General features: G+C 31.6%; 1 long non-coding RNA gene across 1 annotated transcript in view; it reads right to left on the bottom strand.

Annotated features, from left to right (window-relative positions):
* Window positions 1-2,527: 2,527 nt before the first annotated feature.
* The window catches only part of LOC129290597 (uncharacterized), a 36,005-nt gene continuing 29,335 nt past the window's right edge, over window positions 2,528-9,197 (bottom strand). Inside the window, exon 3 of the long non-coding RNA XR_008588451.1 lies at window positions 2,528-2,678. This is a non-coding gene — a long non-coding RNA (uncharacterized LOC129290597). The remainder of the gene's footprint in view (window positions 2,679-9,197) is intronic.

The raw sequence follows: 9,197 nt of genomic DNA, 5'->3' as shown, positions 1-9,197 counted from the left end.
AACCAAAAAGCATAATCAATTACTATACAAAAAATTAAATTAGACATATACACAACTAGCATAATATTTGTCCATTGTATCTAAATTAATCAATCTAGCTATTTGGTCAACAAATTGTAACTAGCATAATATTTTTCTGTTGTATGTAATCTAGTCAATATACATATATGTTCAACTAACAATTTGGCAACCTTGCACATTAAAAAGTGCTCTTTTTAATAAACATATATGATATATCCTTGTCATTATAGGGATCCAAATTATAAAAAATCTAAATAATAAATCAATCAAAATAATACTATAAGATGTTAATTGAAAGAATTTAACATAAAATTACAAAACCAAATAAATACCATATGATAACATGGCAACTTCATATTTGCTATTTGATTTATCATGTATGTCATCCTCCAATGTATTGCGTTATTCTTCCCGTACAAAACTTTCTGGCATAGAAATCCTTTTCATTTTTTTTTCCAATTTCACAGCAAACATTACAAAGGTGTCTATCATTGAAATGTGATCAAAACATTAGTGCTATGAAAGAAAACTAAGAAAAATGGAGAAAAGTAAATAGAAAAGTTACAAGGTTCTTGATTTGACAAATGAGATGTCTAACCCCTTTAAAGTTAGAAACTCCTTGAGGTCTTTTTTGTCAATTGGAAAGATATATTGAATTTTCACACCCACAACACCCAATGACATTTTAATGTTAATAGCCTTTGTCATATTCTTGTAAACCTGATGTAGTATTGCCAGACAAGAAAAATTTCTCAACATCTTTAGGTTCTTATTACAACAAGAAGAGTTTTATATGAAATTAAATAGCACAAAAAATCACCATTAAGGTGCTCTTTACCTTTGGCAAAGTTACATCAGTATTTGATGTAATGTCCGCCTCGACATTACTAGGACAACAACCATACACGCCATTATGATAACTAGGATTAAATTAAATCCCATAAGGAAGTTATCACAACTCAATGGTTTAAAAAATAATTAGTTTAAAACATTGAAATCCCAAGAAAACCCTTTTTAAAATATTGTTTGAGCTCAAACCATAATTAAAAATTAATTAAGAACAAGTATGGAAGCATGGAAATCAAATCACTTCAAAACAAGCTAAAACAAGCCTTTTTGCAAAAATTCTGGCTCGTCCGCCACGGCAGATGGCATAGAGAGACAAGTCCCTTGAAGGCCGCTTGCGCCAAGGCGATCACTTACTGTCATGACAGTAGATTGCTGTCATGACAACCCTCCAAACTTTTGGAGTGCACTGTTTCACCATTCGACGTCTGATTTAAGCAATTCAAGTGTCCACACGAAACTCTTTGAGCCTCTAGCTAATGGCACTCACACTTAAACAATCATCCATTAAAAGATGGGACACCGTACCCAAAATGGTTCATTTTCACCTCAAAATACACACAAAGGTGTCCAACTCATAATGTCAATTGCCGTTAGTCCCAGAGACACTTTGATCACCACAAATGGACCACACAAACATGACAATTTAATCATAACACATAATTAAGCATTCACACTCAAAATGACCATTAAAACCCCAATTCACAACTACATAAGGGGTGGATAAAACCTAATACATATATCAACTTGGTCATTTTGGCATATCAATCATTTTAAATAGGGAGAATGACAATTAAGGACCTTCTAAGAATATTAATCTCAATTACAGACCATAAAATTTTGAAATTTCAGTTAAGAACCATGGTCCTTAATTGTGATAAAAAAATATAGTTTGTGAGGTGGAATTCACTATTGCTACTTAGGCATTCATTAACCCAACTTGAGAAAATTTGTAATGTATATTGTGAAAACATGAAACCCCACTTGGAAATCAATTGTTTAACAAAAAACGCTATTCGAGATTTCACTAACTCGACTTGAAAAAATTTCTAACGTATATTGTGAAAACATGAAACTCCACTTGAGAATCAATTGTTTAATAAAAAACATCAATTTGTACAAGTCACTTTTTATTAAACAATTGATTCTCAATTGGGGTTTTATTTTTTCACAATATACATTAGAAATTTTTTCAAGTCTAGTTAGTGAATTCTCAAGTGGCGCTTTTTGTTAAACATTCAATTCTCAAGTAAAATTTCATATTTTCACAATATACGTTAGAAATTTTTTCAAGTTGGGTAGTGAATTTCCAAGTGAAACTTTTTGTTAAATAATTCATTTTCAAGTGGGGTTTCATGTTTTCACAATATACGTTAGTAATTTTCTCAAGTTGGGTTAGTGAATTCCCAAATCGTGTTAGTGAATCCCACCTCACAAATTATATTTTTTTATCATAATTAAGGACCATAGTCCTTAACTAGAATTTCAAAATTTTATGGTCCGTAATTCGGATTAGTGTTCTTAGAAGGTCCTTAATTGTCATTCTCCCTTTTAAATATATCATATGTAAGTGTAACTTGGCCAAGCACACACACTTAATCCACAACATCAACTTTAGACCAAGATACACACACTCTTATCACAAATTCATATTAAGGGATAATCACAATAATGTCATGTTTCTAAGTTGGCATTATATATTGACAATATTTATTACAATACCCAAAAAGAAGAAAGGAAAGAGCCATACAACTATGCTCTTCACTCTTCAAATGCCCTTTCCTTCCCCTTGCTCCTACCGGAGCCCTCACCTGTAAAATATAATCACGGGGTGAGATAAACATCTCAATAATAGAATAATTCACTACTATTAATTAACATGCACAACCATAAGAGAGTAAAACTATAAAAATCCAAAATATACTTTTAGCATGTCACTACAAACTCTTTTCATTAGTACAAATCTTTTACCACTAGTATGATCATTTTACCATCCGAACCTCCATATTACCCCAATGAAACCATAGGCTCTTAGACCAAGTGCACATTCACAATGATCCGATCTTTCTTTAGTAGTAGGATCACCTGGCTAAAGGTGTCCTATCTTACTTTTAGACTATGGCTTCCCCCTATCACAAACAAATTAGGGTGTCATTACTCTAACATCACATCATTGATACTAAGGAGTGTTACTCTCCAACGTCATATCTCGCATAGATACTAAGGAGAAAATCTCAAATATCGTGCCTCATTAGATACTAAGGAGATATATGCCATATGCATTTTCACTACTCCTTTCTATGGGTGAACTCCTACCCCCTAACATGGTCATGCCCATACTCAACATATATATCACATATACATTTCAAATTTCTCAACCTATTCATATATAACTTTTATCATTCTTATCATTTGCAAATAGATTTTTCATGCACAAAACCACATTTGCAATATGCAAGGTTATCAAATCTTAAATAATAGATTTAACCTAAATACTCACATACAATTAAGCAATATAATTGAATAGTGTAAATCATTCTGTTACCTTAACCCTTTATCACACAAAAGGGTATCGTGGCTTAACATTAGCTCTACACGTTCTATACGCACGATATAGCTCGAGCAATGCTCAATCTACACAATCAAGTGACAATCATCAATTATCACTCTAGAAAACTCTAAATTCACTAGGTTCTAAGTGTTTAAAATACTCAAATTCCTTTTCTAACAACATCAACCATTTCCAAACACTCTAACCATCCTATTAAATATCCCAACACACCAAAATCACTAACTAATATCCCACATTGTCTTAAAATCTTTAAATTATACCTAGAGTTTGTCCAAACCCTTACCAAAAATTTTCAATCACCGCAAAAATGATAAACTTAGTGTTAGAGGCTTGATTTAACTCCTTAATGCCTTAAATAAACTAATGGATTTAGTATAAACCTAAGGGAACTGAAATCAAGGCCCTTATTGCCTAAATGTCCATATTTTCACATAATGAGGGAGAGGGAGAAGAAAGGAAGGCTTACCCAATGTATATGAAGCTTGAAAAGCCTCCAAAATCACATTAGAAGCAAGCCCTAATAGTCACAACTTTATCGCTGCTCTCAAGTTCCTTCTTTCTCTCCTATTTTTTGAGGCTAATTCATAATCTGATAAGTGCAGATTTTGCATGTGCATCATGGTGCATTGACATGCCCACCGCGGCACATAGCATAAAAATTTCCATAAAATTTTAAACTCCCTTCCATGCCATGGCCCGCTCAAACATAGCCCTAGCCCTCTTCTAAGACTATCCAAAGATGCAAAAACTATATTAGTTTCCTATAAACCTCGTTAATCAATAATTATTTAAATTGACTAAATTACCCTTAGAAATACTGAAATTTACAAATTAGAAAACTTAGGATGTTACATTTGATGCAAAACTTTTAGGATGTAAAATGAAAGCTCATTTTACTCGGGCTACTATTGCAACCTCAAGGGTAGGAAATGGAACTAATACATTATCCTCACCTGTTTGAATATGTGTAACTGTCACCGTAACTTGATCCTCTCAAATTTTTTAATAATGGATTGTAGACCCAAGAGCATTGTATGCTTAACCTTAGATGACAACATGTTTTTTTTAGAAGCTCCAAATACAGATATCAAAGAGTTTCATTATCATTTGGTACAGGAGGATTAGGGTCAACTAGTACCAGTGCCAATGCTAGTGCCTTCAGTGGATTACAATGGTCTTTAGTGCTTTGCATCATAGGAGAAGTCTAGATGAAATTAATACTAGCAATTCAAGAAAATAAGTAAAACTCATATTGGTCCACCCACATCTTGCCTTTAAGTTGACCAATCTCAAAACACCCATCAAACGTGTGTACTTTTTACACCTCGAATACAAAGGCTTCTCTGAATCACTCTGCAAGCTTTCGTATGCATATGCTTGTGTAAAGGACTTCATTCCAATATCATGGATCATATCCTCCATCCTATCATCTCAAGCAATCTCACCAACTTCTTTCTTTTGGGACAACTCAATCCTTCAGTTTCACTATGCCATATCTATTTCCTATACCTCAAGTTTATGCCATCATAAAGTAAATACTCTCTTATTTCATCAATACCTAGTCAACTCCCATTTAAATATTTTACGCATGGAAAAAAATATAGTCCATTTTCACTAGGAACATCCTTTTAGCGAATTCAAGAAAATATTCCACCCTATTCTCATATTTTTCACTTGTTCTTCTAGCGTTCATATCCAGCAACGGCCTATGTTTAATTCCTAATTGATTTACATAAAAATATTACATTTAAAATTTTCCAAACTTAATTTAAAAATTTTTGGAAATGTTCTCCTTAAACTAGGACCTCCCAAAATTTTAACAAAAATAAAAAACCAACTCAAATCAATGAAGTTCAAATCAAACTCCTCGGAACTATAAAATTTAACAATTTCTAAACACTTAACAATTTAAAAGAAACAAACACAAAATAATTTCTAAACACACAAGTGTAAGTATTTATAAAATGTTCTTAATTCAATCATATTTGTTTATCCATTTATAAAGTTTTAAAAAATTTTGGTAGAATTTTCCCTTAAAGAAGAACATCCTAAAATTTCAACAATCACCAAATTTTCACCAGCCACAATTGAAAATTAATTATATAATGGAAACATGTATAATAATTTTCCAAAGTTATAAATTCCACATAAAAGTTCAATAGAAAACAAAAATGAAAGGTTAAAGCAAAAAACAAAATCAAATATACAAATACCAAAATTAATTAAAATTCTGAAATCAATGGAAAAATAGAAAATAAACCAATTTGCATAACTCACCCAAAATCCAATTAGGAAGACATGCAACCACTTGAAGCAACAATAATGGAGACCCACAAACAATAGAGATTGTAGAAGAAGAAGAATAAAAATTATCCACCTACAATGGATGGAGGGAAAAAAAATAAGAAATGGAGAAAACCCACAGATAGAGTAGAAGGAATGGAGAAATGCAAAAATGGGAAGAAGAAATTTGGAATTGGAGAAAACCTTTGAAGAATTTGTTGCAATGGAGAAGAAGAGGAGGGGACTCACAACAAAAAATGGAGAAACTCACGGCAGTGGTGATGGTTGACGATGGGCACAGCTTGAACAATAGTTAGTGACTGGCTGAGGATGATTGGCGATAGCAATGGCCGCCGATGGAGGTTGGAGAGAAAAATGTCAGCAAAAAAAAATGGGCAGAATGGAAATGAAGAATCAAAACTAATTCTTGAAATTTAAAGCAAAAAACCATGTTAGTTATCTCCAGAACTGACTTGGTTTCTACATTCCATGTTGGTTTTTTCAAAACTAATGGGAAAAAGTTAACACTATTTCTTTTATTTTTTATACATTTTCCATATTGGTTATTTATATAATTGATGTTGAATACTTATTTAATGTCAGTTGTAGTAACAACCAAGTTAAAAGTTTTATACTTATTTACACTTTTGCCACTGCCTTTTTGACCTTTTTTTTTTGCATAATTGACATTAAAAGATGACGTAAAAGAGATTTTTCATAGTAGTGTGCCTTAATCATATTGGCACTCAACTAAATTAAGATTAACTTAATATAGCATAGGCCAACCTTAGGTCCTTCTTTCCAAGGAGCAATTTAGGAGTTATCTTAAGTTGGTTCTAAGTATTCATATACATGAGAAAAGATATATAAGTGCTAGATGTCTACACTAAATGCAAAACGAGAAAATATAATTTATGAAATTAAACCTACCTAGATGGATGCTAATGCTTATATCTAAAACCTAAGTTCCATTATGCTATGCATGAGTCTTGAATTATGATTGGGGGGGTTTCTTTCAAGAGAATTAAAATTCAAACTAAAGAAGTTTATTAAGTAAGAGAATTAAAATTCAAACTAAAGAAATTAAAAAAAAGTTTGATTCAATTATGGTAAAGTAGACAGCTTAGTACTTCATATTGAATTGACTTTTCTAACCTAATTCAATTAGCTAGACTAGAGGTAAATGATAGGAGAATGAAAATTATAAATTTGAATAGCTAATTAAAGAAAATGAAACCCTCAAGTACAAAAGTCTAACTCCACTAGAGAACTCATAGTGAACCAAGTGATACAACTATGAATTAGGCTAATTAAATCCATTAAAATCAATAATGGTTAATTCAAAATTAATATGAAAAATATGTTTAACTTATCTAATTGAACAATTTGACAAACTACCAACTTCATTGAACAATCAAGAGGTTAAAGCAATATATCCCAAATTTGCAACAAATATTGCAATGACAATTAAGTTAACAATGAGAATGCATTCATTAGTCTAATTGGCAAAGAAAGGGTTATATAAACATAAATTCCAAAAATTCATTCACATAATTTCAATTCTATTGAATAAGGCTGGCACCCAAGAGGAGGAGTGAATTGGGTGTTTATGAATTTTTCTGGACTTCTCAACTCAAGTAAGTGCAAAAATGAAAACAACATGAAATCTGAAAATTCTAAGATATTTGGGAGAAATACTTTGCCACAATTGATTTATTTTGGTTTAGCCTAACTACTTGGCTTACATCCAGTCCTTAATATCACCCTTGTGATTTTCAACTATAATCACAAACTTCAATGGGTGCTTGTTACCACAATACACACTCTCAAGACTTGAAAAATCTTGATTCAACAACAATACTTGCTACACCAGTAAGATGCTACAAATCACTAGAAATCTCTTTCTAAGTCACTCTAGTATAATGAAAATCTCTTAAAGAAAAACTTTATGTAAAGAGTAGATGAAATATAATTAAAACTTATGAAATAATAAGAAACTTTTTTGCAAATCTGTCAAAGAGTTGATATGAAAATGAATGCAATTACCTTTCAAGTTGAATTAGAGCACAAAAGCATTTTTAAGACATTTCCCACACAAAGTGCTAATTCAAGCATGACTCATCCTAATTCAAACTTGAAATGACTCACATTGTAGTATCTAACTTCTATATTCTAATTCAAGTGTGATTCATTCTCTTTCAAGCTTGAATTGATACCACTAAGTCCTATCATGCACTAAGGATGGCCAATTCAAGCACAGATCATCCTAGATTAAGCTTGAAATGGACAAATGAACATAGATGCATTCTAAAATGTTTGACATTTAATATAAAAGGACTTATAAGCTTAAGTTGATTCTAAAATGATGCATTCTTATCAAATCAATGACATGTGATTAAACTCTCATCATTTTCATATTGAATCTAAGAAAAGTGAATAAATAAACTATTAAACTCAATCTTCTCTCGATCTCATGCTCTTGGAAGTTTTGTTACTTCATTTGATCTTGAAATTTGCATGAGTTACAAATACCTCTTTTCTTGGTTTTATAATCATCAAAACACATGGTTAACAAATCCAAATATCAATTCAATCTAAGATTCAAAATATTGATAACCTAGAACTAGATTGTCTTCAAGCATTACAACTAAGAATCACTTAAAACAAAAAAATTCTAAGCTCTTGAACAAAAAAGATAAATGAAAAATCACTCCCCTATGGTCTTCAAGTGTGACTCCTAGGCTCTAGCTTCCTCCATGCTCAACCCAAGCTAGCTCCAAGCTCTTATGAATTTTTTTCCTCCTCCTTTCACCTTAGGAAACCACGGCCATCAGACGATTAATGGAGATGGAGTTAATAAATGTGTGAATGGGTTGGGAGAAGGAGTTTGGAGAGGTGAGATGGCGCCAAGAGATTGGAAGGAGAATGAAGAGTGAATGATGAAGTGGTCCGTGAGTGTTGAAGAGAGGAAGCTACCATGAATTATTTAAATAGTATTGATGGATGATAGTGAATGATTGTTTGGTCAATGGAGTCGGCTTCCCTGGCTTCTTCTCACCTCTGCTAATGGAGTGCTAATTTGGACTGTCTCAAAATTTAATATTCAGATTCAATGTTTTTTTATTTTTATTTTTATATCGATCAAAATAAAAATTTAATATAAATTGTAAAAAATTTTAATATCATCTATTAACCAGTTTCAACAATTTAAATTTAACATGAATGGTCCATATTTAAAATTTAAAATTTTATTATTTTTATAATTAACTATTCAGATATATTATTCTGGATAACACAGGTTTAATATTAAAATTTAATAGCGAAAATATTAATTTCATATGATAGTGATGAAGAAGCCATGCAGGGAGCGATAAACTATAAATAACAAACATATCAAGGGCGCCAATATATAGCCACGTCACCAGCTTAATTACAAACAACCCTAAACATTTACACACACACACACACACACACA

The sequence above is a fragment of the Prosopis cineraria genome, unplaced genomic scaffold (assembly GCF_029017545.1).
Source record: "Prosopis cineraria cultivar Desert tree isolate PC_DT_omini unplaced genomic scaffold, ASM2901754v1 PC13, whole genome shotgun sequence".
NCBI lineage: Eukaryota > Viridiplantae > Streptophyta > Magnoliopsida > Fabales > Fabaceae > Prosopis > Prosopis cineraria.
The sequence above is the reverse complement of the archived record's forward strand: the minus strand, read 5'-3'. Positions and strand labels throughout refer to the sequence as shown.